The sequence below is a fragment of the Bos taurus genome, chromosome 2, assembly GCF_002263795.3.
Source record: "Bos taurus isolate L1 Dominette 01449 registration number 42190680 breed Hereford chromosome 2, ARS-UCD2.0, whole genome shotgun sequence".
In the NCBI taxonomy this organism is placed as follows: domain Eukaryota; kingdom Metazoa; phylum Chordata; class Mammalia; order Artiodactyla; family Bovidae; genus Bos; species Bos taurus.
The window spans coordinates 104,759,284-104,771,061 of record NC_037329.1 but is presented as its reverse complement, the minus strand read 5'-3'; the positions used below and the strand labels follow the sequence as shown (position 1 = coordinate 104,771,061).

Sequence of the window (11,778 nt, the reverse complement as noted above, 5' to 3'; positions counted from 1 at the left end):
AATAGTCATCACATACACCTCCTCCCATCTGTCATGGGATCTTCACACAGAGAACCCACTTCCTTACTACTCTGCTTGCTCTTCTTCTATAATCCTTCAGTTGTGAGCCTTAACATTGCTTCCTTAAGGGAAACTTTCTTGCCCTTTCTGACTGTATAAAATCTACACCCTATTATACGAGCTTATGGCCCCCTGTTTCCCTCCAGGATCACATTGTCAAATTTTTATATTTTTGGTATGATGGTTTGATTAATGTCTGTCTCCACCACAAGACTGTCAGCTCTAGGAGGTTGCAATTGCAATGATGTCAATTTTTACTTATCATTCTATCCCTAGTCTCTAGTATGATACCTAAGACATAACAGACACTCTACAAATATTTGTTTTGAATGAATGGCTTTTCCCATGTCACTCTTTAGAGCAGATTGTATTTTGAAAAAATGAGCCCAACAAGATGTTTGGTCCCATATACTGCTCCTCCATCAAGATGTAGACTCTACTTTCCCTCTCCTAGTAACTGGTCAAGAGTTTGCCACTGTCTTGATGAACAGAATCTACAGAGAGATGCTGCCTAACTTTTGAAGCTGCATTAGAAAAGGCATTACAGCTTTCTGCCTCTCTTGGGATGCTAATCCTTGGAATCCATGTTAAGAGAAAGCTCAGCCTCCAGGAGCAGCCATGAGTACATGTCCTGGCAGACAGACATCGCCAAGGACTCAGCCGACAGTCAGCATCAATTGCAGACATACTAGTAAACAAGCCTTCAGATGATTCCAGCCCCAGTCATCAAGTCACCACCAATTTTCAGTCTAGTAAAGCCTCAGTCATTTGGAAGCAAAGACAGATGATTCCTGCTATGCCCAGTCCAAATCTTTGACACATCTGACTCTGAGAACATAACAAATGGTTGTTTTATCCACCGTATTTGGACATAATTAATTCTACTGCAATAGTCAGCTAAACCACTCCCTTATCACAATTGCAGTGCCTCCCATTGCCTCTAGGATACACTCTGAGACCCTAGGTTTGGCCTTCAAGACCCTCAACAAGCTGCTTCCAACCTCTTTGCCTCCATTTATTGCCCTCTGGAAGAAATGTCTGCTCCTAACAAATTGGTTTACTCACCGCTTCACCAACATCCTCTATTCTTTCTTTGGTCCCTTGGACCTCACTGTTGCCTGACTAGAATGGCCTCACCAAGAAGCCCAACCAAATTGTCTTCACCCCTTAGGGTTCCGCTGTTGACAATTCCTCCCCACAGCCTCTAGGAGCATGCCAGGTAAACAAGGCACTTACTCCCTTTTTGAAACTTAAATCCATTTATTCATATATTTAACAAATATCCTTCCCTGAAAACTGTAAGATTGAAAACCTCATGTTTAGTCACAAAGTTGTGCCAGCTCTTTGTGACCCCGTAAACTGCAGCATGCCAGGCTTCCCTGTCCTTTGCCATCTCCCAGAGTTTGCTCAAATTCATGTTCATTGAGTCGGTGATGCCATCCAACCATCTCGTCCTCTGTCATCCCCTTCTCCTCCTGCCCTCAATCTTTCCCAGCATCAGGGTCTTTTCCAGTAAGTGGGCTCTTCACATCAGGTGGCTAAAGTATTGGAGCTTCATCTTCAACATCAGTCCTGCCAGTGAATATTTAGAGTTTATTTCCTTTAGGATTGACTGGTTTGATCTCCTAGCTGTCCAAGGGACTCTCAAGACTCTTCTCCAGCACCACAATTTGAAAGCATCAATTCTTGGAGTTCAGCCTTCTTTATTATCCCCATTTTATAGATGAGGGAATTGAGAACTGGAAAAGTTGAATAAATTACCTATAGTCATACACCTAATATTTGGAGTGACTGGGATTCAAACCTGGATCCTCTAAGGCAGATCTTAATCACTACTTCACTTGGTAATAAAATATGTATTGTCTTATATTATGTTTTCATATTTCATGTTTTCCTTTTATAAATCAATTCTTCATGAAAAAGTAACACATGCAGTTGTTGTTGTTGTTTGGTCACTAAGTTAAGTCTGACTCTTTGCAACCACATGGACTGCAGCTCATCAGGCTCCTTTGTCCATGGGATTTCTAAGGCAAGAAGACTGGAGTAAGTTGCCATTTCCTTCTCCAGGGGATCTTCCCAACTCAGGGATTGAACCCATGTCTCCTGCTTCGGCAGGTGGATTCTTTACCGGTAAGATACCTGGGAAGCCCAATACATGCAGATGATAATGAAAGTGAAAGCTGGAAGTGTTAGTCTCTCAGTCATGTCAGACTCTTTGCAACCCCATGGACTGTAGCCCACCAGGCTCCTCTGTCCATGGAATTCTCCAGGCGAGAATACTGGAGTGGATTGCCATTCCCTTCTCCAGAAAATCTTCCCAACCCATGGTAGAACCTGGGTCTCTTGCTTTTCAGGCAGATTCTTTACTGTCTGAACCAGCAGGGAAGCAGATGATAAAAAATATATATATATCAAATAGCTCAGAACGATATGCAATATAAGAGTATATCTCTCTTCAAATTCAGGCTCTATCCCCTTTTCCTAAAAGCAACCACTGCTGCCTATTCTTTTGTATATTTCCAGAAATGTATGTGTGCATACAAGCAGCCCTTTATTATACAAAGAGAGTTAACTATTTGCATCTTTTTCTTTGCAATGTCTCTTGGCAAGTGTTCCAAGTCAACATATATAGAGTTCTTTATTTTCTTTTTCCTGGCTTCATAACATCCCATGGCAAGACCATACCATGACTTATTCAACAAGTTCCCTATTAATGATTTCATAGTAGACAGAAGCTATTGAGAGAAGGAGAGAGAGAAAGAGAGTTTGCACGGAAAACTACAGTAAAATGAGAAGGGGCAGGGAAGAAAAGCAGTACTAAAGGAGGAAATGCCTGATTCCCAGGTATATTGCAAAGAGAAAGAAAGCCTGGCTGGAGAATAGAAGTGAAAACAGAGGAGGTTCTGAATACATTGTGTGAATGTGGGTTCAAGAAGAAGCAGAGGGGGAGTCACCCCTGCAGGCTTAGTGGGATGAGAATTTGCCCTCTAACATCTTCTTTCCTGATGATTTCACCACGGTTTCTTATGGTCTCCCGTTTTCTGCCAACCCATCATTTAAAAAAAATACCCCACCCAAAAGAAAACAAACATGTTACTATTTATTCATGCAGGAGGCCCACTGGACACAATAGACAGCAGCACCAGCCCTAATTAAATGAAATGGGGCAGGTGTAATTCAAACCACCTCGGGGAAAGTATAATCTGCCACTAAAAAATATTCCCACCGTTCAGCCCACAGGGAAATCAGACCAGCCTCCTGCCCAGGTTCCCAAGCAGAGAGGCTGGACTCAGGGCAGCAAGACAAGAGGAGGTCAATTTCTCGCCAGCAGTCTCCTCCCTCCCCTCCAAGCTCGGTGCACCCCCACCCCCACCCCTCGGAGCTTGTTAACTGACAGAGTGGAGCTGCTCCCTTTGTGGACTGGATTGTTTCGCTAATTCACCCATGGAAAATGGTTTGGTTCAGATTCCAGGCTGAGGCAACAAGATACCCACTGTAAATCCAAGCTTGGGAATTGTATCTCTTTCGCAGCTTCCAGACATAAACTGCAACCCTGCTCCTCCCCAGGCAGCTTCCGTCTCAGCCTGGAAGGGGCTTCAGAGAGTCTCCAAGCTGGACCTTCCAGTTAGAGCAGATCCAGACCTAAAAGATGGGGCGACATGCTGAAAAAACTTTCAACTAGCCTCTTAATTTAGACATGGACCCTAAGAGTCAGAAGTGAGCTTGACCTAAGGATGCTCCCTGGGTACCAATGAAGATCATGTTGCCAAATGGGAATCTGACTGCATTCTCCACATTCCCCTTACCAGCTGCAGATGGGCTCTAGAATTAGATCCGTGCTGATTCAAACTCCAACTGTACAACATTGCAGGCAGATTCTTTACCATCTGAGCCACCAGGGAAGCCCAAGAATACTCGAGTGCGTAGCCTATCCCATCTCCAGCAAATCTTCCTGACCCAGGAATTGAACTGGGGTCTCCTGCTTTACAGGCAGATTCTTTACCAACTGAGCTATCAGGGAAGCCCCATTAACTATGCAGGTTTGGGTAAATTGTTTGATCTCTTCCTGCCTTCATCTTCTAGTCTATAAAATGGGAGAGTAATCCCTCCCCTCTCTCCCTCATAGAATTACTGAAAAATTAAATAGGAAACCCATTTCATAAAGTTCTTGGCAATAGTAGGGATTCCATAAGTGTGAACTTGATCCCCCTCCCCCAGAAGAAGAGTCCTTACCCACCCACTTCGGCCTCACTCCAGTTCTTCCTTCCAGGGTCCAGTGTAGAAGTGGGTGATTTCATGCAGAGGGTGATTGATGGGCACTAGACAGGCTCCCCACCTGTCCAAGATTGTCTCCACCACTCTCATGCCAGCTGTCTGAAACACCACTCACGAGTCATTCTCAAAGGCCGGGAGGGCTTCAGGATCTGTTAGTTGCTATGGCTGAGAGTCTTGGCCACTCTCATTTACAGAAGGGGGTAATTGTGAAGATACCCTTACAATGCATCTCTGCCTTGCCTTGGGGTTTCAAATGCACTTGGAACTCACGGTCCACCTCCAAGAGCAAAGTCACATATGACTCTGATTCCATCCTGGCCTGGCCAGAGCGGAGCCAAGACCTGACCCTTCGATGGCTAGAAATGGTTCTTTCCCCAGTCCTCACCCCCACCCTGTCGCTGTCCAGGTGGAGCCAGTCCCATTCCCTTGACCTTGCCGCTGAGCTCCAGTTTCCAGCCATTTCATCACCTCTGAACCCTCTCCAGGTTCCCCGTGTCCCTCTCAGGCTGCCCGTCAGTCAACACTCATTACTGAGCCCCAGCTCTGTTCAGATGACTGTACTCGGAACTGGACAAGGGGCGGGAGCCAGAGTCTGGCCAGGGTGGACAGAGTATCCTGGGGAGATGACCTCATGGGCCCTTCCTCCACCAAGTATTTTTAGACACCGCTTCCCTCCCTCTCCCACTCAGCTTCTCTGGCCTTCCAGAGCAACCCAGATCTCCCCCAAATTCCCCTGAGTGCTACACCTCTTATCATTTTCAAAATCTTATGGGGTAGAAACAGTAAATATTCTTCCACAGACTCAACTCCTACTTTGAGGGGACTGACTCCTTTTCATTCCTAGCCCACTTCTTTTCAAAAAATAAGGACTGACTCTTGTTCTAAAATATCATGGAGCTCGGAGCATCTTTTCTCAAGGCAGGCGATCCCACCCACCTCCACAGCCTGGCCCCTCTTTATGCGGCTGTGTTGTGGTTTCCTTTGTTGCTAACCTAGTTTCGAGTCACACAGCCTAAGATCCTGGGAGCCGCTCTCCTCTCTGGTGTATGGAGAGACCCAGATCTTTTCGGAAAATTCCATGCAAGCAGCATCAAGAAATCCCAGGCTCTGATTAGCAGCAGCACATATGGATGAGAACTTGAGTCTGGGACCCAGGGTGTCAGGGTCTCCGTGTAGTCCCACCTTCACATTGTCTGCCTTTTTGGAGAAATTAATGACTCTGAACAGCCTGAAATATTCTCTTCTTTGCTTTTTTTTTTTTTTTTTTAACCCCCAAAGACACCCTGTGGTCAAAGAACTTGACCAGTAACTTACAAACGTGTCTGTAGGAGACTGCATCTCAGGATCTTAAGATGGAGGCGATTCCGATGCTGCTAGACTCAGCCACCCATCTCTTCCCCGCCTTCATGCTCTATCTCATCAGCTGTGTTGTGTGCTTAGTCGTTCAGTTGTGTCCATCTCTTTGCAACCCCATGGACTGTATGTAGCCTGCCAAGTTTCTCTGTCCATGGGGATTCTCCAGGCAAGAACACTGGAGTGGGTTGCCATGTCCTCCTCCAGGGGATCTTCCCAACCCAGGGATCTAACCCAGGTCTCCCGCATTGCAGGTGGGTTCTTTACCATCTCATCCACCAGGAAAGCCCATCTCATCAACTATAAGCACCTAATCTAAACTGAGCTCTAGGAAACCCAACTCCAGGCCATGCTCTGGCCATGGCTGCCAACCACTCAATGAGTGCTGAATGGTGAGAAAACCTTCACAATCTGCAATGAGCAGAGGGGCAGAGGTGATGTGTAGGAGGAGAGAAGGGTCCTGTCTAACCCGACCCGACCCAACTCCAGTGAAGATATTCGCCACATGGAAGCAGTGCTGCTAGACAAACAGCTGGCTCTCAATAAATATGTGTCCATTTCTTCTGGGTAATAAATGCTGCCAAAGTCCAAGCTGGGCTGGAGTGGGAGAAGGCAGAGCTTTACCCGGGCCTGTGTAGTCAAGTAAGATCTGAATCACTGGGAAACTAGGGGCAGCTCCAGCTGAGTTCAGGGCTCAGCACAGAGCACCGCTCACATCGTCCCAGATGACAGATTTGTGTGTCTCATCTGTGATGTCCTCCTTGCCCAGAATAGCATCTGCCCGCATCCACTAACACAGTCTCCAGATCAAAAGCACCCCCTGGCGAGTACTCCCCAAGCCCTAGATCCAAAGGCTCTCCCCAACCTCGGGGCCCCCTCTCCAAGCACTTTGTTCAGAGCTCTTGGAGGACACTTATCTCCTCTCACTGCAGGGCAGGCAGGCACCAGTGGGGCAGCCCCTTTGCCAGCCATCTGGGATATAACTGCCTCTTGCAGCCTTTGCAAAATCAGAGGCACCCTGGCCGGGAGCCAGGACAGACAGCTTCCAGGGGAGATGGTCAAGGGGACTGATTTGTGCAGCACTCATGAGACATTGTTTAGGTTTCCAAAACCTCTCTGGGAGAAATTAGAGGGAGTGTTGCATAGATTTCCCAAAGACACATCAACCAGAGCAGAGAAATAATCTTTGGGAACTTGCTATGGCCCAATTTTTCTCTAATCAGGTAATCCCTGGAAGGTAAGAATACATGTAAATGTTTGCGTTTCACCCAGGAGTGTGTGTTGCTTCACAACTCCCAGTTTTATCATCCCAGATCCTGTTTGAATTTGATCACTCCCAGTAGGGATGAAAGGCAGCTCCCAGCCCAGAAGAAGGAGCTTCTCATCTGAGAATGTAGTAAATATTGAAATCAATACAGGAAGCAAAGAAAAAATAAATAAAATATACGGATTTAAACATAATGCTTTTTAAATGTTTTTTTATTGAAGTATAGTTAATTACACTGTCATGTAGCTTCAGGCATACAGCAAAATGATTCTTTTCCAGATCCTTTTCCATTATATGTTATTACAAAACTTTGAGTATAGTTCCCCATGCTATGCAATAGGTCCTTGTTGGTTATCTATTTTATGTACAGTAGTATATATCCATTAATCTCAACCTCCTAATTTATCCCTCCCCAATGAACACAATGCTTTTTTGCAAGAAATATTTGTTGAAATATACCTTAAAAATTTGGAAGAGAAAGTAGGGAAATAGGATGAGCAGGAAAAGAGAGTTTGCTTGTCACTATCACTCCTTCTATAATATACAAAAATTTGCCAAGGTGTATAGGACACTTTTTATTTAAAATAAGTAGACAGGTCGATGCATGGATGATAAACAAGGAACAATCTAAGGCAGTTGTTTAAACCCACTGTTGTGGTTAGGTTTGGTGTGCCAGCTATCATATCACGAGAGGTTGACTAAACCTCATTCTCAATGCCAGAAATAGTCAGGTACCTTTTCCTCTTAATGAATAAAAAGAATAGGAGAAATCAAAAGCTGATATTTGGATCTGTTAGAAATTATTTACTGAATCAGATCAACCCCCTCCTCACTCTCCCATATCAGATAACTTACAGAGAAAGGACAGGGTCATCTGGTCACCTGTAGAGACACAAGAAGTCCCCCCTGGGGGTGTTATAGGGATAGAACACGTCTGTGTGAGCTCCCTCGGGGATGAACCTAGGTTCATTGCAACAGGTGCTGAAGGTATGAGAAGTGGCTCCATGAAGCATCTCATGTGAGGATTTGGATACAAAGTCAGCATCTAAGGCAACTCTATCATGAGGTCAGCACAAGCCTTCAATTCTGTCCACTACAGAGACTACATTAGCTCTCAGTAAGTCGAGCAAACTCCATTTTAATTCCAGGGCAGAAAGAGATCAGGGCTTCCCGGATAGCACTAGTGGTAAAAGAACCCACCTGCCAATGCAGAAGACATAGGAGACACGAGATCTATCCTTGGGTCAGGAAGATCCTCTGGAGGAGGGCAGGACCACCCACTCCAGTATTCTTGCCTGGAGAAATCCATGGACAGAGGAGCCTGGCAGGCTACAGTAAATGGGGTCACAAAGAGTCAGACATGACTAAAGTGACTTAGACCATACACAGGAAGAGATCTGCATCTCTGTGCAGCAAGTGAAGTCTCCGAGCAGTGTTTAGGGACCTTGGTGTAAACCTAGAGCCACCCTTCACTAAGTGAGCCCCTCATGCTGGGTGGTGCTTGGGGACCAGGGCTAGAAGGTAATGGCAGATCAACACACCCATCTCAAGCTCACTTCACTATGTGCACCATTGCAATTGGTTCACTCTTTCTTTCTTGCTGTCTTTCAGTTTCATACATTTGAACTCACATTATTTAATTCAATGACATTTCAATGGCTGCTCATTGCTCAGTGACTAACAGTGAAAATGAAGTCACTCAGTTGTGTCGGACTCTTTGCAGCCTCATGGACTGTATCCTGCCAGGCTCCTCCACCCATGCGATTTTCCAGACAAGGATACTGGAGTGGGTTGCCATCTCCTTCTCCAGAGGATCTTCCTGACCCAGGGATCAAACCCAGGTCTTCCGCATTGCAGGCAGACTGTTTACTGTCTGAGCCACCAGGGGAACCACGAGTGACTAAAGAGGAATATTTAACAGATAAAGGGGTAGATGACCCAGAACCACCCCCACCTCTACTGTCATAGAAAATGTAGTTATAGAAAAAAAGGAGGCATTAATACTTGTGATCTACATAAGAGTCCACTGTTGGAGGTGAACTGAAATAAGATCATGATAACCAGGGCAGAAGACAACTGGTGAGATATCATCTCCATGTCACTAATTAGGCAACATCAGATTAGTGGATACTGACCATCTGAGTTGTAAGAACTTTAGAATATTAGCCAGAGTCATCTCAAATCCATGAATTTTCCTTCTGAAGTCCTCAAGGAGAATTGGAGGGGTCAGCATTGATTGAAAGGACAAATGAATCCTTTACTAAGGCACAAACCATGTGTCAGGACAGTTCCTGGGACGGTTCCTGCAGAACCACTGTGGAAGAAAAAGCAAGATCACCAGCTCCCAGGAGTCTACTGTCCAACACAAGCCGCAGGGAGATGAGCAAGCACTAACATCGCACACACTTAAATGTGTAGCGTAACAAATATATGTGCAGAGAAGAGGGAGCCACTATGTCTCCTGAAAGAAGAGTCCAGGGAAGTGACATTTTTCAGCCCAGCTTGGCTCCTTCACAGCACCTGCTGCCAGGATACATCCACTGCAAAGCCATTTGTGGGCTGAGATAAGCGTGCCTGATCCTGAACTTTGCCCGCCGGTCTCTGCAGCCCTAGTCACAGGTTCCTAACGATGTCTCAAGCCCTGTGTTTGCCTTGTCCTCTGTCTTGGATGTAAGGCAAGGCTTTGGCTTCTCCAAACCACTGCTGAGCTGTCCATCCTGGCAGAACTGCTCAGAACACCATCTTGGATCCCCTGTGGAGCTCTCTCTGCTCTGGGGACCCTCCGTCCTGACTCTCATCCCCTGCCAGAGGAACATGGGCCCATTCAAGCTGGCCAACTACAATACTGTAACAAATTCAACACAGACTTTAAAAAAAAATGGCCCACATCTTTAAAAAAAATAAAATAAAATGTGCAGTTCAATGGTTTTTAGTATATTCAGAGTCACTCACTAGTCACAAAATGTAACCAACATCATTTATCGATTTTGAAATGTTTTCATCACCCCTAAAAGACACCCCAAACCCTTGAACAATTACCTCCTCCTTCCCCATTCCTTCCCAAACCCCCAGCCCTAGGCAATCACTAATTTACTTTTAAACTTCTTTCTGCCTCTAAAGCGTTGCCTATTGTGGACATTTCATAGAAATGGAATCCTACAATACAGGGTCTTTTCTGTTTAACTGATTTGACTTCTCATAATGTCTTCAAGGTTCAGCCATGTCGCAATATGTATCAGTACTTCATCCCTTTTTATTGCCAAATAATATTCCATGGCATGGAGAGACCACATTTGATTTATCCATTCATAAAATGATAGACATTTTGGTTGTCCTCACTTTTTAGCTATTATGAACAATGCTACTATGAATATCCATGTGCAAGCCTTTGTGTGGACATGTTTTCAGTTCTCTTAAGTCTATACTAGAAGTAGAAACGCTGAAATGCAAAAATCAAAATGGCTGTCTGGGGAGGCCTTACAAATAGCTGTGAAAAGAAGAGAAGCGAAAAGCAAAGGAGAAAAGGAAAGATATAAGCATCTGAATGCAGAGTTCCAAAAATAGCAAGAATAGATAAGAAAGCCTTCTTCAGCGATCAATGCAAAGAAATAGAGGAAAACAACAGAATGGGAAAAACTAGAAATCTCTTCAAGAAAATTAGAGATACCAAGGGAACATTTTGTGCAAAGATGGGCTCGATAAAGGACAGAAATGGTATGGACCTAACAGAAGCAGAAAATATTAAGAAGAGATGGCAAGAATACACAGAAGAACTGTACCAAAAAGATCTTCACGACCCAGATAATCACGATGGTATGATCACTGACCTAGAGCCAGACATCCTGGAATGTGAAGTCAAGTGGGCCTTAGGAAGCATCACTATGAACAAAGCTAGTGGAGGTGATGGAATTCCAGTTGAGCTATTTCAAATCCTGAAAGATGATGCTGTGAAAGTGCTGCACTCAATATGCCAGCAAATTTGGAAAACTCAGCAGTGGCCACAGGACTGGAAAAGGTCAGTTTTCATTCCAATCCCAAAGAAAGGCAATGCCAAAGAATACTCAAACTACCACACATTTGCACTCATCTCACATGCTAGTAAAGTAATGCTCAAAATTCTCCAAGCCAGGCTTCAGCAATACATGAACCGTGAACTTCCTGATGTTCAAGCTGGTTTTAAAAAAGGCAGAGGAACCAGAGATCAAATTGCCAATATCTGCTGGATCCTCGAAAAAGCAAGAGAGTTCCAGAAAAACATCTATTTCTGCTTTATTGACTATGCCAAAGCCTTTGACTGTGTGGATCACAATAAACTGTGGAAAATTCTGAAAGAGATGGGAATACCAGACCACCTGATCTGCCTCTTGAGAAATCTGTATGCAGGTCAGGAAGCAACAGTTAGAACTGGACATGGAATAACAGACTGGTTCCACATAGAAAAGGACTGCATCAAGGCTGTATATTGTCACCCTGCTTATTTAACTTTTATGCAGAGTACATCATGAGAAACCCTGGACTGGAAGAAGCACAAGCTGGAATCAAGATTGCCGGGAGAAATCTCAGTAACCTCAGATATGCAGATGACACCACCCTTATGGCAGAAAGTGAAGAGGAACTAAAAAGCCTCCTGATGAAAGTGAAAGTGGAGAGTGAAAAAGCTGGCTTAAAGCTCAACATTCAGAAAACAAAGATCATGGCATCCAGTCCCATCGCTCAGCCTTCTTCACAGTCCAACTCTCACATCCATGCATGACCACAGGAAAAACCATAGCCTTGACTACATGGACCTTTGTTGGCAAAGTAATGTCTCTGCTTTTGAATAT

General features: G+C 44.8%; 1 non-coding gene across 1 annotated transcript; it reads right to left on the bottom strand.

The window, feature by feature from the left end:
- Positions 1-4,008: 4,008 nt before the first annotated feature.
- Positions 4,009-4,081, bottom strand: TRNAY-GUA (transfer RNA tyrosine (anticodon GUA)). The gene has a single exon. It is a non-coding gene; the product is annotated as a tRNA-Tyr (tRNA).
- Positions 4,082-11,778: the final 7,697 nt, after the last annotated feature.